Source organism: Lissotriton helveticus, chromosome 9 (genome assembly GCF_964261635.1).
Source record: "Lissotriton helveticus chromosome 9, aLisHel1.1, whole genome shotgun sequence".
In the NCBI taxonomy this organism is placed as follows: Eukaryota; Metazoa; Chordata; class Amphibia; order Caudata; family Salamandridae; genus Lissotriton; species Lissotriton helveticus.
In genome coordinates this window covers 945418949-945439018 of record NC_136070.1, presented here as the reverse complement: position 1 = coordinate 945439018, position 20070 = coordinate 945418949, and the positions used below count along the sequence as shown (strand labels likewise).

General features: G+C 44.9%; 1 protein-coding gene across 1 annotated transcript in view; it reads right to left on the bottom strand.

Annotated features, from left to right (window-relative positions):
* LOC144783077 (uncharacterized) overlaps window positions 1-20070 on the bottom strand; it is a 256487-nt gene that overhangs the window by 58342 nt on the left and 178075 nt on the right. The window lies entirely within an intron of this gene.

Here is a 20070-nt window from a genome sequence, read left to right as displayed (position 1 = left end):
GCTGCGATTACTCATCCTCAAATGAGCATAGATAACAACATACTGGCTGCCGTTAATGCTGACAAAGACAGCACCCCTTTACCTATAGGCTTTCAAGCTAAATGCACGTATATTTTAAGTGAATAGGAAGTTCTCTTTGCATCGATTTCACGGGTTGGTGATCGTATGATTCCCAACCAAGACCGCAGACTTGCTCTAGTGATAGCTGCGCATGAAGGTGTTTCTTCTGCACATGCAGGTGTGGCAGCCACAATTTTGTTGCTACAGCAATGTTATTCGTGGCAAGGCTTATACTAACATGCCAATAAATATGTCCTTTGTTGTGACCTTTGTCTACAAATTAAAGCTTCCACCATGTAGCCCACCGCAGACACACCTGTTAATTTCCAACAAACCTTTCAGCTGCATTTATTTGGAACATTGTGATCCTCCTATTTCATATACTGCGTTTAAATGTATCCTAGATGCGGCCAAAACTAAGTTCATGGTTTTGAACCCAAGCCATAAATTGCGGCCAAATCCACTATTGGGAGCCTCGCGGCTCGAGAGAGTTTCCACCTTTGACTATCTTGGCGTAACCCTTAATGAAACTATGTCTTGGGGAGCACACCAGAGCAGGGCCAATCTAAAATTGATACAGACCACAGGGGGTATCGCGCAGATGTTAAATGGTTCCACATACCGACCACTGGGGCCGCTCATCCAGATCTACAAGGCGCAAGCCAGGGGTGCTGCTATGTATGGGGCGGAATTGTGGGGACACACATCTTGTCGTAGTCTGTCCTTAACAGAGAATAAATTCATCAGACAGATAGTCGCACTTCCGCCGAGCACCCCACTCCTCCCCCTGAGGCTAGATCTGGGTTTGCGTCCCATAGCTGACGAACTAGGCTTGAGACCCATAGCCTTCTGGCGAAGGCTGTGGAGTAGCAACGAACTTCTTGCCTATAGGGTGGAATTAATGGAGCTATTGACCCATCCGAAAGCGCTATTGATCCCCTGGATAAAGTATATCCAAAACTCTTGCACGGCACTGGGGCTCCCCGACCTCTGGTCTAACCCTGCTAACGCCTCATTAAACATCTCAAGGAGAGCTCTGGCTATCGCTTATCATGAACATAAATTAGCCACGGCCCTAGACAGTCAGTGTGAAGGGTCACTAACTTCAGTTTTTCTGCAAAGCAAGGACTCGTACAGGCGGGAGAGGGTCTTAGATGCCATCTACCCCGCGCTGGCCAGGAAGCTGTTTCTCCAATGGAGATATGGCACACTGCCTCTACGATCCTTTACCAGCTCCTGGTCATCGCCTCCCTCCACCAAGCAGTGCCCGGCTTGCACTGCGGCGGAGGAAAGCGACTTACACGTGGTCCTGTTTTGCCCAGCTTACAAGGCAGCGAGGAAATACTGGCTCCTACCATTGATCAGAAATCTGGGTTGTAGGGAGTACCTCCCAATGTACAGAATCCTGAAAACCGATGGCTCTAGTATAACTGTATTTGTATTAGCAAAATTCCTCACTAATGTCTGGCACACTCGCACCCGTATTCTGAAGATGCAGGCTCTTTCGTAATTTTAGGCTTATAGTCTTTTTTAACGTAGTTTTATTAGTATGTAATCTCAAGGTTTTATATTGTATTGATTATGTATGTTGATTTTATAGTGACTATACATGCTTTACTTTATATCTTTGATGGCCAATGGCCGAAATAAAGATTGAATGATGATGGTATCCTAGATGCAGTCGATTCTTGGTCAAGGTTTCTCTGCGTTTGGCCACAGCTTTCGGCTGATGCTCATACTGTTATTAAAGACATGCAAGTCTTAATAGGAACATATGCATGTACTGCATTCCACTCGGACCTGGGCCCTGCTTTTGCCGCTAAGGCTTACAGGGATACTATGGCTTCCATGGGTGCAGAGGTGCCTTATTCTTCTCCATATCGGCCCAAGGGCAATTCTGTTGTGGAGAGTATGAACCAGGATTCAAAGCAGTCTTTAACAGCTAGAGTATTAGGCACAGGGTATAGTTGGTTCCACCATCTATATGGGGGTACAACAAGCACCTAACAGTCACCCTATCAAATCTCTGGGTGGTCGGACCCCATACAAGGTCCTTTATGGCATCAAAATATACATTCCAGACCTTGACAGTCCAGACATTGTGGCGGCAGCCACACCCTGTGGCATAAATGATAGTTGTGCTGTCTTACAGGAGCCACAAAACTTTTGTGATGCCCTCCGCTGCTATATCTTTGCCAATTTCAACATTTTAGATAACAGCTTGCACGATACATTTCCCTGTCGATACATATGAACTCCTTAGAGGCAGCTTCAGTCATGAGTTATGACTACTTTGAACGAGGCAACAAAGGAGTCTTCCTTTCTGGAAAGGAAGGCAACTCTTCTGTCGGAAATTCACTCATTTGTAAACACGTTACTATTCACGGTGCATGTAATGCTTCAGAAGTGAATGTGGCCTGTTTCCTAAAAGGAATACCAGCCCCTTCAATTCACCCCCTCACTACTGTCCTACTAAATGTAATCTATTTAATGTTAAGCAACCAGGACTGCTGTGGAATGAAGGCCAAGATCCCATATATTTTATCGGTCTTTCAGCTAGTGACCTGCTGTAATAAAGTGTAGTTCCCTCCCACTCAAGGGAGTTTTAATAGCTTGTTTTGGCCTTCAATTCCAACTTTGAAGGCAGATTTTAACAAGCTAAGCAGACTCAAAGCACTATTGTTTCAAAAAGATGTTGCATTAACATCTGCTCGAGAAACGTTTGAATTGTAAGTTGCAAGGACATTGAGTGAACAAAGTCCTAGTTAAACACCAATCTACCATTACATTTCAGCAAGTTAGTGCACTGAATATTAATGCTCCCAATACTGCCGGAATAGCACACTTTTTTAAAGTTACTGGAACTGGCTCAGGCAGTTTCTTACAGAAAATCTTTGTTGTAATACCAGCCTTTATTCATTTCCTCTTTTCCAGTGTGTTCAGAGGCATAATGTTGGTGTAATTCCTCATTTGCGACGTTTTGGTTCTATTTTTGCTCCTCTGTAATGGATATTCCATTTCGAAGCCCACTAGTAATGGAACTAACACTGGTTCAGATGTGCAATGTGCGCATGGTACGATTTCTCGAATTCTCCTTGCTCCAGGACCGGGACACTAACTGGTCATTGTACTTGCTTGGCTTGTGCCTTCTATTATTTAGTTAGCCACTAAGTTAATTTTCAGACTGAGGAGGGAAGTGTATTAAGTTCCCTTTTGAGCCCACTTTGGTTCTCCCTTATTTTAGTATATTAAACGTTTTAGGCTGCCTTTGCTTTGCCCAGCCACACATAACACATTTATTTTGTACCATGATATGCTGTGCACGTTATTTTTATTCAGTTCTTCTTCTTGGGATTTAGTCTGAACATTTCATACAGATCAAACAACATGGTGTACTGTTTTTCTGTGCTTGGTCAGCAACATCTCCTAACGTTTAGACACAATACAGTGGCACAGCTGCTGTTTTCCAACACCGTAGTTCTTATCATATAAACCGTGACTTGCTCGCTGAAAACCAGAGAGGAGAATTCTAGCGGAGGGGAAAGGTCCTGGGATGGGAGCAACAGCCTTGCGTAACCTGAGCTTACAACTATGATGTGGACCACCTTACTACAAATAGCAGGTATGGGGTTCGGTAATAGTCCCACAGATCACTGATACATCACTGTGCTCACATAGTGAAGGTAGGCCTAGACAGATATCATTAGCTATGGTAGGACTTTTATTGTACACAATTTGCTAGTAATGCTAATAAAATTGTTCAGTTGTGTGTGTTTTCTAATCACAAGACAACTGCTTCTTAACCCCTTCCACGCTCATGACGAGCTGGGCTCGTCATGAGGTAGCCTCCTCGCACGCTCATGACGAGCCCAGCTCGTCATGTAAAGTGCGGTTTTGAAAATCTCAGCGTGCGAGCGGAATTCCGCACGCACGCATGCGGTTAATAGACTACGATAGTTTAAATAAATATTGTAAACTTTCCTTGTGACTTTCTTTTGTTTATTATGGACATGCATGATTGAGAAACGAAAGGTGATGTTCTGTTTCCACAGTTCCCTTGGGGACTAGGGTGTCATGTTCTAGGTTGCTAATTCACTTGTTACTCCAGGAAGGTTAGAAGGGCAGGTGAGGCACTGTACACTAGTCGGATTTGTGCCCATGTGGTAAAGGAGACTCAGTCCTTACATTCTGGTGACCTGTGATCCCAGGGCGCAGTTCTGTTTCTAAACAGAATCGTTGCAACACCCCAATCTACCCCACTCCACTCTACTCTACTCCAATCCACCCCACTCCAATCTACCCTACCCAATCTACAACCACTCAACTCCACTCTACCCCAATCCATACCACTCAACTCAAATCTGCCCCACTCCACTCTGACCCAATCCATCCCACTCCAATCAACCCCACCTCACTATACCATACCTCACTCAACTCTGATCCAACCTACCCCACTTCACCTATGCAAAACTACCCCAATCTAATCTGATCCACTCCTCTGAAATCTACCCCACTCCACATCACCCCATTCTACAACACTCCACTCTACTCCAAACTATACCACATCACTCCACTCCTTTCTACCCCACTCCACTTCAATCTACCCTGCTCCACTCCGTTCCAATCTATCCCAATCCAGCCCACTCCAAACTACCCCAATCTATCCCACTCCAATCTATCGGACTCCAGCCCAAACTATCCCACACCAACCTATCCCACCCCATTCTAATTTACCCTATATGACTACAATCTATCCCACTCCAATCAACTCCAATCAAGTCTACCAGGCTACCCACTCCAGTCACATCTATCTCACATCACTCCACTCTACTTCACTACAATCTACCCCACTCCAGCCTAGCAGTCTACCACACTCAACTCCTCTCCAATCTATTACACTCTACGCCAGTCTACCACACTCCACTCCAATCCACTCAATCTACCCCTCTAGCTTCCCTCTACCTCAGTCTACCACACTTCACTCTACCCCAATCTCCCTCAGTCAAATTTACCACATGCCACGCAAATCTAACCCACGTAACTCAAGATCCACACCACCCCAATCCACCTCACTTGAAACTACCTCAACTCAATCTACCCCACTCCAATCCACCCACCTCCATTCCAATATACTCCACTCTACTTCACTACAGTCTACCCCAATCAACCCAAATCCACCCCACTCTACCTCACTCCAATCTACCCCAATCCATTCCAATCTACCCCAATTGAATACACCCAATTTCCCTTACTGAAATCTACCCCACACTACTCTACCCCAATCTACGCCATTACACACTAATCTACCCAACTCCACACTAATCTACCCACTCCACTCTACCCCAATCCACCCAACACCTTTTCCTCAATCTACTCCACCCGCTCCACCCGAATTTACCCCTCTTCGCTTTAATCTACATCACTCCAATCTACCACAATCCACCCAACTACTCTACCCAATCTACCCCACTCCACTCTTCCCCAATCTACTCCACTCCAATCTAACCCACCCCACTCCACCCAAATCTACCCACTTCAATTTACTGCACTCCAATCTACTCCACTCCTCCCCAGTCCAAAATACACCACTGCTATCAACACCAATCCAATCTTCCACTCCAACCTATCAAACGCCCCCACTCCAATCTACCTCACTCCAGTCTACCCCACTCACTTCCAATCCACCTCACTCTACTTAACTACAATCTACCCCACTACAATTTAACCCAATCTACCCAGCTCCACTCTACCTCAAAATACCCAACTAAGCCCTACCCCATTTCAATCTACCCCACTCCACCACACCCCCATATCACTAACTTTTAGCCATAGCGAACAGTAGCCACACTGATATACAACATGGTTAAAACACATTGCCAACACCAATAGCTCTAGCATAGGCAAGACATATTGACTTTGCCAATGCTTGTTGGTAAATGCAATGCTCATTCCTTGAAACTAGGCTCCACTCCATTCTACCCCCACTCCATCCCAATCAACAGCACTCCATCCCAATCTACACCAATCCACCCCACTCCAAGCTACCCCACCCACGATACCTCACTCCAATCTACCCCACCCAAGCCAAACTACCTCAATCTACTTATCTCCAATCTACCCCACTCCACTCCACTTTGATCCAATCTACCCCACTTCACTCCATTACACTCTACCTTTCTGCACTGCTTGTTGGTAAATGAAGAGTCTCGGTCATCGAACCTAGGCCTCAGAACAGGTTCTCTCACCACCTTAGGCCCAACCATTCTTTAATTTCCTTTATGAAGGCTTATACAGCAGGCTGCTTCTGCAACTCCTGCAACGCCTACATACAGTTCAACGCTTGCTGCATGTGTAACAAATATATAGATTTGTGTAAGAGGTGGTTATTGCAAGTATCTGGTTACAAAAAAACTATTTTCAATTATTACATTACAAAAAACATTGCTTTCATGATTAAAACGACAGATTCAGGAATGTACTGAAGAGACAAGCATCACGATCCTGTGGAGCTGATGCAGGCAAAATTATCATTTGTTCACAAGCCTAGTTAATATCTAGGTTCAAGTACTATGCCACACCACTAGGCAGCTTGACACTTAGATAACCTAGTTTACAAATCAGAAGTCATTGCTCCAATAGTATGTTCTTATAAATAATCAGAACCCTTCACGAGCATGTTACTTCATAAACACACCCGGAAGGTTCAGGTACATAACACCTTTACGCAACCATCTGAATCTGACGAGCTCAGTTATATCCCACAAAAACCTACATATCTCCAGGACTGTTGCTATGGGGTATGCATTTTAAACCAGTCTCTTCGAGAAAGTGAGATTCCCTCTCTAATGTGTGAGGTCGCTGAAATGATGCTCCGAATTAGCAACAGAGTCAATTAGAAGTGTTAAAGAAACAGGGCGCCAAAGATAGACTTGCAATAAGCAACACCAACACAAGGTTTCTAGAATTTACATTTCTGAGCTAACGTGATAAAAAGATCAAGTTTTATTAAGGACACGGAGGCTGGGAATATGCTTTTAACTCTCTTAACAGCAAGGTCTGCAATCATAAGGAAAATGCTACTTACCCAGTATGCATCTGTTCTTGGCATATAGAGCTGTAGAGTCATATGCTTTAGCATAGATCGCCATCTGGTGTTGGGTCCGGATGTTTGCACTTTGTTTTCGTTCAAAGAAGTCTTGTAGCCACGAGCTTGGTGACTCCTCCTTTCGGTGATAGTGCGCATGGGCCTCGACTCCATCCTTAGATTGTTTTGCTATAAAGGGTGGTGATGGAGTTAGTAAAGTGGTAAAGGTAGATGTCCATGTAAATTGTATCTAAGTAAGATATCAATGCAACAGGTAAAGGTACCCCATGCATATGACTCTACAGCTCTATATGCTAAGGACAGATGCATACTGGGTAAGTAACATTTTCCGTTCGAGGCATATGAGCTGTAGATCATATGCTTTGGCAAAGACTATAAAGCAGTTATTTCTGAAGCCGTGGCTAACCTGTAGCTGTTACAGTGGTTTGAAATAGTGTTCATAAAACTGCCTGGCCACACTAGCTACTTGTTTTGCTAACACATCCACACAATAATGTTTTGTGAATGTGTGTGGTGTAGACCATGTTGCAGCTTTGCAGATGTAATCTATGGGTATGTTTCCTAAGAATGTCATAGAAGGCCCTAGTTTGCTTGTAAAGTGTGCTCTAGGGGGAATCTTAATGTGCATTTAGCTTTAATGTAGCATATCTGAATGCAATTAACTATCCATCTTGCAATGCCTGATTTTGTTATGGGATTGCCTTTATGTGGTGGAGCAAAAGCAACAAAAATTTGTTTGGTTTTACTAAAAGGTTTTGTTCTTTCTATGTAGTATAGTAAGGCTCTCTTGACATCTAATGTGTGAAGGGCACGTTCTGCCACTGAATCTGGTTGAGGGAAGAACACAGGCAACTCAACAGATTGGTTGATATGAAAGGCAGAGATGACTTCAGGTAAAAATATAGGGCTAGTCCTAAGAACCACTTTTATTTGGTGTATTTGCAAAAATGGTAGCTCTATGGTTAGTGCCTGAAGCTCCCCGACTCTTCTTAGAGAAGTGATGGCTATAAGGAAGGCTACCTTCCAGGTGAGAAATTGTATTTCACATTTGTGCAATGGCTCAAATGGTGGACCCATGAGTCTTGTAAGGACTATGTTGAGATTTCACATTGGAGAAGGTGGAAGTCTGGGGGGAATGATTCTTTTAAGTCCTTCCATAAAAGCTTTAATAGCTGGCACTCTAAAAAGAGACAAGTGCTGTCTATTTTTGCAGATATGCAGTTATTGCAGCAAGATGTAAGCGAATGGATGTGTACGCTAAATTAGAACGTTGTAGGTATAATAGATAACAAATGATGTCTGGATTGAAGCATCTAGTGGATTAGTCTGATTGCTGTTACAGTAAACGACAAACCTCTTCCACTTTGCTGCGTAGCATGCTCTTGTGGTAGGGCGTCTAGCCTCTTTGATAACATTCAGACAGTCTGGTGGAAGATTAAGGTATTTGTAATACACAAAGGTAAATGAGGAAGGCAGCTCTCTCGATACCAGAAGGGCCAAGAGGAACTCACAAGAGGGAGTACACCCTCCCGTGTTTTAACACTAAATCACTCAAAGTACTCCTCTTATATATCAATCGTATTTCACGACAATTATATAGATTGATCCTGATCCAACAGTGATGGGAAGACCCTATGTGAAGCTACGGATTGTATGTCACTAGGAAGTGGGGAAGGAAACAAGTCCTTTTGTTTTATATACCCTCACACACCCTAGTTGTGTCATGCTTCAAGAAACTTGGGGCATAGGTGTAGTTTTTTGGTGAAGAACTACTGATAGCTCCAACAGGTTTGTGAACCAGGGTTATCGGGCCCAAGTGGGAGCAACTATGATAAGCGCCAGGGAGTCCTGTTTGAGTTTCCGAACCACTAACGGAAGGAGTGGGAGAGGTGCAAAAGCGTAAGCAAATATTCCTGACCAATTCACCCATAGTGCATTGCCTTTGGACAATGGGTGTGGATGCCTGGACGCGAAGTTTGGGCACTTTGCGTTTAGTTGGGTGGCGAACAGATTTATCTCTGGGAAGCCCCACATTTGGAAGAATGGGAGGAGAACTTGAGGGTGGAGTTCCCATTCGTGGATCTGCTGTCATTGACAACTGAGCAGATCTGCAATTTGGTTGTCTACTCCTGGAAGATGTTCAGCAAAGAGATATATTTTTTGAGGTATGGCCCATCTCCAGGTGCTCTGTGCTAGCAGTGAGAGCTGGAGAGGGGGCGTCCCCCCTGCTTTACATCGCTGTCATATTGTCTGTGCGAACCAGGACAGCTTTGCCTACTTTATGAAGTTGAAAGGCTTTCAATGCTAGAAAAATTGTTACCAGTTTGAGATGGTTTATGTGGAGTTGTTTTTGTTGCAGAGTCCACATGCCCTGAATGGTATGTTTTTCCAGATGAGCTCATTAGCCAGAGAGGGATGCGAATGCTGTTAGCCCTATCTGTGGAACTGGATTGAGAAATGGTCACCCCTTGGAAAGGTTTTGTATGTTCCACCACTGCAGAGAGCGATGAGTACAGCCATCTATCAACACCAGATCTGATAACTGACCTTGAGCCTGGTTCCACTAACGTGCTAAGCATTTCTGTAGGGGACGCATTTGAAGTCTTGCATAGGGAACGATTAAATTGCAAGAAGCCATAATTCCGATCAATTGCATGAACACTCTGGCTGGTAATGAGTGATCAGGCTGAAATTGTGATATAAGAGGTTGCTTGGTGTGAATCCTGACTGGGTTAGGGTACGCTAGAGCTTTGCGAGTGTCTATTGTGGCTCCTAGATACACTTGTGTGTTGGAGGTGAGGCTTGGTGAGGTTTACAGTGAACCCCAAGTTGTGAAGCAGTTGGACTGTCTTTTGAGTGTGATGTAGGCAGCTTTGTTGTGATCTGGCTTTAATCAGCCAGTCGACCAGGTAAGGGAAGACATAAAGATGCTGTCTTCTTAGATAAGCTTCGACTATTGCCAGGCACTTGGTGAAAACCCTGGGTGCTGCAGTTACTCCGAACGGGAGAACTTTGAACTGGTAATGTTGTCCGTCTACCACAACCCTGAGATATTTTCTGTGAGCAGGGTGAATGGGAATATGGAAATAGGCATCCGTTAGGTCTAGAGTGGACAGAAAGTCGGCTTGCTGAAGTAGTGGGAGCACCTGTTGGAGAGTGACCGTGTGAAAGGGATTCGACTGTATGTACAGATTCAGCTGTCTGAGGTCAAGTATAGGCCTGAGAGAGCTGTCCTTTTTGGGAATTAAGAAATACAGGGAGTATACCCCGGTCCCTTGATATATTAATGGGACAGGCTCTATGGCATGTTTTTCTAACAGAGATAGAACCTCTTGCTTTAAGAGGTGATATGTTCTGGTGAAATTGCATGTGCTCTTGGAAGAATATTTGGAGGAGTGCTTGTAAGCTCCAGGCAGTAACCATATTGGATAATTTGTAGCTCCCACTTGTCTGAGGTGATTGAATTCCAGACAGGTAGGAATTGGGAGAGACGTCCCCCGACAGGAGTGGAATGATCGGGGTAGCGTAGGGAAATCACTGTTTGTTTGCGGGGGAAGTGATTGTGGATTACCTCTACCTCTTCTCCTACCCTTATTTCCTCTAAAACCTCCTCTAGAATAGCCTCTGGGCGAAGGGGGATTGGTTGAGGCACTTGTAAGAGGAGGAGGCATTCTCAGTGGACACAGTTTTTGAGCCACCCCTGGTATATGAGCAGTGAAAAGAACCCCTATTGGCAGGTAACGGTAAAGCCCCCATGGACTTTGCAACCTCAGTGTCTTTTTTCATCTTTTCCAGCACTGTATCAACAGCTGGGCAAAAAAGAGGCTTTTTGTCAAAGGGTTGATTTAGTATGGAGGTTTGCACCTCTGGCTTATATCCAGAAATTCTGAGCCAAGCGTGTCTGCGTAATAGTACACTGGTGTTAATTGCATGAGATACTATGTCTGCTGCGGAAGTGTTGGTAATGAGTTTACCTTCCAGAATAAGGTCATTAGCCTTAGATTTATATTCGTTAGGGAAATGTTGCATGAGTTTTTCTAGCTCATCGTAATGAGCTCTGTCGTAACAAGCTAGCAGCGCCTGAGCGTTGGCAATGCGCCATTTGTTTGCTGCCTGTGAAGCTATTCTTTTGGCATAAGGCATCAATAAGCTTGGACTCTGTCAGAAGGAGGGGTGTCTCCTGTGGCTAGTGAGTTAGCCCTCTTGTGTGTGTTGGAGACTACAAGAGAGTCTAAAGGCAGATGACCTTTAATATAAATAGGATCTGTAGGAGCTGATTTGTATTATTTATCCACTCTAGGTGTGATTATTCTTGCCTTTACAGGATCTTTAAAGACCTTGTCTGTGGGTTTTAACATGCCTTTTAGCATCGGCAAGGAGTTCTCTGTGAGGAGGAAAGTGTCTCAAAGAGGAAATCCTCTTCTAAAGGCTCTTTATGAAGTTCTACTCCATGATAATGAGCAGCCCTGTTAAGGAGCTTGAGGTAGACAATGTTGTCATCAGGTGGGGAGGGTCTGGAGGGATACAAATCAGGGTCATTCTCTGTATTTGGATCTGTGTGGTAATCCTCCCAAGCGTCAGTGTCCTGATCCTCATTCCCATCCCCTTCATCCTGTGGGTCAGGTGTAATTGGTGTTGGTGGTGAATTTAATGGTGTAATAATCAAGTTAGGATTAGAAGGAGGAGATGGAGAAGGAGGTAGAATATAAGGAGGAGAAGGGTTCGTAGCCACATTCTTCTTCTTATGAGGGATAAGATAGTCCTCTGGCAGGTCAATTTTCAGTTTCTGTGGAAGGGTTGCCTGAATAGGTCCTATTTTAGGGTTTATCACCAGCTTTTTTTGTTTCGTGGCCAAAGTTGGCTCATTGGACGGAGGCTCTTTGGGGAGAATGTCTTTCTCTTTGCATTGTGATTTCAGCGCCGAAGGTTTCTGTTCCAAGCCTTTGGGCGTCGAAGGTTTCGGCTCAGAGTGTTTGGCCTTGGAGTGTTTCGGCTCAGAGTCTTTGGCCTTGGAGGATTTCGGCTCCGAGTCTTTGGCCTTGTAATGTTTCGGTTCCGAGCCTTTTAGGGTCGAAGGTTGAATCTTTGGTCCCGAAGGTATGTTGACCGATTGATGCTTGGTCTTATGTCTTGGTGCCGAACGTATCGGTTCGGCATCAGATTGGTGCTGGCTCGAGCCCGAGCCAGAAGGCTTCTCTTTTTGTTTGTTTCGAAGCTGGGCCGGAGGGTGGGGCATCAAAAACTTTTTGTCGGTGCCAACCTGAACCCGAGGGTGAAAGAGGGACCGGAGCCTTTGTCTCATGTGGAATGGGCACAGGGGAATCGGTACGCTGACCCGCAGTGATGTCTTCTTCTTCTTCCATGTAGGAGTCGGCCTCGGACGGTGGAGATCTGCTCTTCTTCCTCTGGCCCTTGAGCTGGGTGCTGGGTCTCAGAGTCTTCGCCGAAGATGTAAGGAACAGCATCGCTCTAATGTTGCATCTCTTGGCGTCCAGCCTGACGATCACAAAGTGTCTTTTTCGATCGGAATGATCCACACGCGTCGCAGTCCTTCTCGTCGTGTTCCGGGGACCAGCAGAGGTTGCACACTTCGCGCAAGTCGGTGCGTGGAAATTTAGCACAACACCCAGGACATCGCTTAAATGGAGTCCGTTCCATAGACCGCTAGCGCGGTTGGCACGGGTAGGCCCAGCGGCCTGCCTCGAGTTTTCCAATGGAAAGGTTTTTAAAAGTGAGACAATGCGCGTCAAACGAGGAACCGCGATTGATAACAAAACCAAGTGAGACGATGCGCGTCGAATGAGGAACCGCAATCAATAACAATACCGTCAAGTGTAGTGGATTGCGCGTCGAAGGGGTCCAAAAACGGTACCAAACCGGAGCGCAGCAATACATATCCAAACCAGATGGCGGAAAACAACAATCTAAGGATGGAGTCGATGCCCATGCACACTATTACCGAAAAGAGGAGTCACTTACCTCGTGACTACACGACTTCCTCGAACAAAAACAAAGTGCAAACATATGTACCCAACACCAGATGAGGATCTATGCTAAAGCATATGATCTACAGCTCATATGCCTCGGACACGTACTTTATGGTAAGGAACCAGGCTTACCTCCACCACAATCAATAACACCCACCTGTCTAGGTAGGAAGACTACACCAGAACAGAAGTCTTCCAAAGAGAAAACAAAAGCCACCTTGAGGCTTGATCTTGCTAGTTAGTGACTTTGCAAGTGCTAAACTTGGTAGGTAATCGTACCTCTGATGGACTTTGTTCTCCTCAAAACCGTAAAGGTTAACATCTCTGAGGCAAACATCCTTCCTACAATGTCCAAAGCCTTGGCACTTTTCACCCTTCTACTGAACCTTCGTACAGTTGCAGCTTGTTGCTCCATCCCCGGATGCCGGGGTTTACCTTCCTCTCTACACCTCCAAAGGATGACCTAGTGCTGGCCCCCTGGTCTTCCCCTCTTCCTTCCAGTCTCGACCACACCGTCTCTATCTGTCTTTGGGTCCTGGACCTTTCGTCCATTTTACATAACTTTTGCTTTATTTCAAGTACTTTCCCTGCTCATATTATTTAATATTTTATATTTTGAGCTTGATAGATCACGATTGGCGTCTTTTGTATTGCCACGTACATTATGTTACACTGCTAGTAAAATCATAGTCACGGCCTCCAGAATCAATGGTCTGTTGCCAGATAACCCTGCCTATTCTGGAAGATATATAATGACTGTATTTGTAAAACCTTAATACAGAATCATTGGGAAAGAATTAAATGGTCAGCTCAGAAGGAGGACTCTGTTCTGGGGTGCAGTTGAGTGTGACATGTTCACATCTCCTGCAACAGTTGAAGTTTGTTTCTCTTGGCTTATTTGAAATGTGGTTCTTTATAATGGCATTCGTTTGGCTGCTGTCCTTGCTATACAGTGTTATGTATAATACTCGCCATTAGTCCTGGAGTAGAAGTTGGTTAAAAAAAGTTAACCTTAATGGATAAAATATCAAAAAGTAAAGTCTTTCTCAATTTACAATTATTTGGGGCGATCATGTTCCTCGATAACAGTCTTGGCCAGGACACCTTAAAGCCATTCGGGCCAACGAAAGGGTGGTCATGAGGCTGTCTCTCTGAACCCAAGGCAGAAACCCCATTTGCGAAAGTTATTGTAATAATCTTCTATGGTGCATCTAATTGGGGGGAAAAAAGAGAGGAGATAGATAACTATGGATGCAGGTCCTCAAAGTCACCAAGCCACTAATGAGCAGAAATGTAACCCTGGGCCTAGTCTGCATGGCAAACATAGGAGTCTGAAGTTGTATCATTCATCCAAAGGGGTCTACTGTGAAATGAAGTGTCAAGCTACCAGTTTTTATATGACCGTGATGCGTTAAGAAGTAGAAGGAGAAACCCGTATTGGCCATGGATAAATCTGAGGCATGACCAATTATTGGGATTACAGCATTAACCCCCTCAGGAGAATAGATCAGGTGACAGCTGAAAATAAAGGACACCTTGCTGGGCATTATCAGCATATATGAAGAAAAGGTCACTTTAACAAAAGTGAGTATGTTTTCTTACGTGAGAATTGGTGAATACAAAGCTAGCGACATCGTTCAAGTTGCCTCAAAAAGATGCTTGATTTGATATTAGCTGAGCACAGGAAATGCAGCCATCACAAATTGTGTCAAATTGTAATGCAAGCGCAGATTTCAGCTCTTACTGTATTGGCCTACAGACCTGTGGAGATAATCTGTGAGCCTACGGAGCAGAGACAAAAGGCAGGGATCTCAATGAACCACCAGGGTAGTATGGCTCCGCATGGAGACTGCACAGTCCTGCCAGAGTCCCTAGCATAGATATATTTTCTATGATTTCTTCTGAGCGGATAGCCTTCACCTTTTTCACATGATCACATCAACAGGCAAAGGGACCATACCTAGCTCTCTTCCTTAAGAATGCTTCCCAGCATAGCAAACAATTTCTCTAGCTACTACTTGTTTCCGAAGATGTTCATAAGATTAAAGCATGAAAATTGTACAAAAATAGCAATGGAAATTTTGCAACCTAAACATTCAGGAGACTGACAGGCCAAGAAATGTCAGAGCTACCCTTTCTTGAGATGCCAGACAGAGGCTGAAGCATCATCTCCCGAATGTTCTTGACTTGTTAGTCCAGAAGAAAGGGTTAATAGTGCACCGTATCCAGGATGGCTCTGATGACGGGGAGCCTCTGTGAGCGCTCAGGTTTCACTTCAGAAGGCTGACCGAGAACTCCAATGTCATCTAGAGGTGGTCTGTGATTGACTACCTTCAATAATCAGTCATGACTAACTGACTTCAACAGTCAGTCGTAAAGGTAGGACAAGATTGGTAGGCATGACCTCTGAAGATGTGCAGCAACCAACTTCATCACATTTGTGAACACCAGAGGGGCACTGGTGGGACCGAAAGAGATCACAGCAAAATGAAAGTCTCATGGCCCATTTTGAACCACAGGTAACGTTTGTGGGCCTGCAAGAAAGGGGCGTGAAGTTAAGTGTCCTGCAAGCCCATTGCCACCATTCAATCTCCGGGATCCAGAACAGAGAGAACCTGGGCCAGGGTGAGCATTTTGAATTTGTCTTTGAGCAGGAAGGCCGTGAGATAGTGAAGATGTAGGGACACAGTGGAGGCATCTGTCTTTCTTAGGCACAAGGAATAAGTGGGAACTGTCCCTAGTTCAGAAGCCGGCACACTCTCTGTGGTTTCTTTGGTCAAAACAGACTGTGCTTATATGGCACTTTGAGAAGTTGTCCGATGAAGGTGGGAGGTGTGGTGGGACGAAAAGAAATGGAAGGCCATAGCCCTGTTGCACAATGTACAGGACCCATTTGTCAGATGCAATTTGTTGCTACCCCGGCAGAGAGTGGCTGATTCTGCCTCCTACCCTGGCTATATGCTGCTAAGTGGACACTAAAGAGGTTTCAAAGTTGTGGCGGGAAGGGCATGACTGGAATGAGTGCTGGCCCTGATAGATAGGAAAATGTCTGTTGGGCCCAGGCCCGAGCCCAAAAGGGGCTGTAAGGCCAGTTGTGCAGGTAGTGAAGTCTGACGCTGAAGATACGTCAAGCTCATGGCATATCTTCGAAAACAGCAAAATTGTTGGCAGACGTGCCAGACGGGAGCTAAAAGGCACAAAGTGTGTGATGTGGCTCGGTTCTCCTTAATATGCTCTATGGACGAGTTTGCCTTTCACCCAATAGGCAGGAGCCTTTTAAAGGCATGTCCATTAAGGACACCAGGACATCCCTGGGGAAGCCGGTGGACCTCTTCTACGAGTGTCAGAGGAACACCAAACTCTTTACCAGTCAATCTGTAGTGTCTAGGCCGGAACAGATGATGAATTGGGCCGCATATCCGACCATCCTGTCCATGTACCAATTGTCGTCATCATAGGCTGAGGCAAACTCTTTCCCATCTGCACCACTGTCATCTCCATATGGCTTGCTGTGGTCTGATGTAGAGTCTGTGCATGGTTATGGGAAGTGGAATCTTATCTGACTTTAATATATTAGAAACGGATTGAGGCACATCAAGATCTGGATGCAGTCTTGGTCAAAAAGAAGCCAGCTCGGAGTCTGATACTGTGACGGCTGCAGTTGCTTTGGGGCCAATGCTATCAGTGCCAGTGTTGACATTTGACCATTGTGGACCTTGGCACTGACCCTGACCCCAGTACGAAACCTAAAGCAGATTTTAGGGGCACAGATGGTGCACCCGCCATCGATAACACATCTGGAGTTCCAGCACATCCTTGAGGCCTGAAAGGGCACCACAGGGAGCTGAAAGTATGCCAAAGATGTGCAGGATGGACTCTCAAAAGACTTCGACCTGCTGTGAGGTCGCCGACAGATCCGAGAACCAGTATGCGTTTAGGGACCAAGGATGGACGTGGCTCCTCGATGGAACAGGAAGAGACTTGGATGAACAATGACACTCTTGCTCCTTCTCTGGAGAAAGAGAGTGAGCGAAAGAAGCTGAGCCCCACTTAACCTGCTTAGGTTTCTTCTTTGACTTACATGACAGTGAAGAACATCTCCGTACTCAACTTCGACTTGGAGCGGGTCCATGAATATTGGCCAGTCACCAGAAGCACACCTCAAGGGGATCTATCAGAGACATCTATTTGCAACAGATCTTACAAGATTTAAAACCCTGTTTACGGTTGGGTTGGGGCGTGACATGTTCCTTGAAGACTGAAAAAGTTGTGAAGAAAATCTCTTCTTAGAGGGAAGAAAGGAGGAGGACTGAAGCTCTGGTCCACGTCTGAATGTGTGGAAAGAAAGGAACTGACCTCAGGGTTCATGGGTGGTGCATAAATGTGCCTCAGTTTGTCACTGATGGAGAGGAAGGGTGTCAACAAGGAGTTGCATGGCATCACCTACCGGCATAGGTGAGTTTTTCCAGATCTAGACTGGCTCCTGGAGACATTCACAAAGTAAGGAATCTGAGGTAAGAAGCATTGCATCAGAAAGCCAATCTTCCAACACATCCTTAGATAAGTCTTAATCATGACAATTCTGCTTCTCAGAAGGCAGTCATTACTTTTGAAGCTTAAGTGAAATATGTGACTCCCTTCACCCCAGCAGGCAGGAGGAAGGGTCTGCATGTCCAGAAGTTGACAACATCATAAGGTTCTCAGAAGCAAGCAAAGTCCTGTTCCTGGCAAATGTCTCTCTGGGTTGGTGAAAAGCTGCCTTCTACAGAAGAGGTAATGTACTAGTACTGGATGGATAGGGCCCATTATTCTTATTCTCTGGAGATGCTGACAACAAGCCATTGCCAATCAAAAAGAATTGTTTCTTTACAAAACTGAATACACTTCTACCAGGACAAATCACATGTCTCCAGGAGGTCTGCCTTTCTCTCTGGCTTTCAGCAAAGGTAAGACGTAGCTGCCCTCAACTGGATAAATCATGTAGAATAGCTTTGTCCAAAAGCAGGCACTCTCAGCCAAGGCCTCAGGATGTTCGATGAACCCCACCTAGCCCAATAAAGTGTAAGAGGGATTCTAGATGTTGTAGCAAGGAAGTCTCTTGCTGGCAGGGATTGCAAGTATACCACCCAGTTCACTAGACTTCAACAGGATTTCTGGGGGTAAGTCATGCAGGCAACAGCATACAAAAGACAACCTGAAATAGAATGAACTTTTGGAGTCTGAATTAAAACTGCCCTCCATAGCACAACATTCAGCTAAATACCAGCAGTGAACAAGACGCATGTGCGCACATGCACACGCACACATACACACCAAAAAAAAACACTCATCTCCCCTTCCTCCTTGAGGAGAGCCTGGGCTGCATTCGTTAAGGTACCACGAGGCACAGGAAAACGTAGGAGCCTGTAGGCCGTGCATGTGTTACCATTGAATCGCGCCAATAGAGAAAGGGTGGTGTGGCGATGAGAAGGGTGTGCCAGACCTTTGAGCCTTGCTCTGCACCTCTAAATTCACTCTTGCCCTAATCCAGTGCAGGCATAAATGTAGCATTTTGAGCCACGGCCTATAGCAACAACAAAAGCAAAGCGCTTATTAATCACTGTTTCCCCCCCATCTATCCAATTTAAGTGGCCTGTTGTCAATCAACAAGGGAACAACATATTTCAACCCAACCAAAACACAGGTATCTGGGCATTGCAAGTGAGCCAGCCATTTTATCAACACATACAAATGCACATTAAATAGTAAAGAACACCCAGTCTTTCGGAAATACATATGCCAAGTGCAACATACAGCAGGGAAACCAAACATACTGCCGCAGGGAATCCTGCCTGCCACCCCTCGGCCAAAAACAGAAGCTCATGTTCCTCCCTTAACATGTAAATCATGCTGTGGCACTCCTGCAGTGCCCAGGCATGCCTTACTTAATTTGAATGGAGGGAGAATATGAAATGTGCCGCCGTACACAAATCGGAGTGTATTACCTCAAAATAATGGAACCTTAAAAACAAATTTACCAAATTTCAGCAAGGCCAATGCATCATAACATCATATTCAGTTTAAGGAGGTGAGCACCACCAACCTTCGCTCTGGAGATGGCATAAGGTGGTATTTAGCTTATGAATGGAAAGTCAGTGATGGCCTGGTATGTGTAACTTTTCTGGGCACGGACTGGTTGTTTCAACAGATGAGGTCAATTGAGTTTGAATTTATTAGAAAAGGTGGCAGACAGTGATGATGAGTTGGGGATTGTCAGCCAAGCTGAGCAATGGGTCTTGAGCTGGCCGTTTTAAAATGTAAAGGTTTTTGGCATCAGGAGGCTGATCATCTCTTCGACTTTGGTGATGTGGTGCTAAATCAAGCATGTGGCACATTAAAAACGGTTGGCTAAGATTGCAAAGCATTGCACAGTTTACTAGATGATGGGTTGCGCCAGTCTGTATCGGATAAGTGATAAAGCATGACGGCAGAGAGTAGCATCAGTTTCAGAATTCTCAGGAACCTCTGAAAAATCAAACACATTTCTACTATGGGGCAATTTGTGGCAAAATAAATGATGGTGTCACCGGAAAAAAGAAAAGAAACAACAATCCAAGTTGATGAAACGGGCCCGATATATTAAAAAAAAATGCTGATTATTTCTTGTAATCTAGTATTGTGGACGGTTGTTAAACAGCAATTGTCTATTGTTTTCTTGTTGATGCATACAATTCAAATAAAAAAAAAATGATGTTACACCAATTGGAGTGCATGAAATTATCAGAGCTTGAAGAATTAGGTACATTTCTGCCCATATGAACACCAAAATACCTACCCAACTCGGAAATACTGAATGTACATGCACCTCCCACGATTAAGTGCTAAAATACCGGTAAAAACGATTAGTGACCGATTTAGCTCTGGCCCCCACCTTAACAA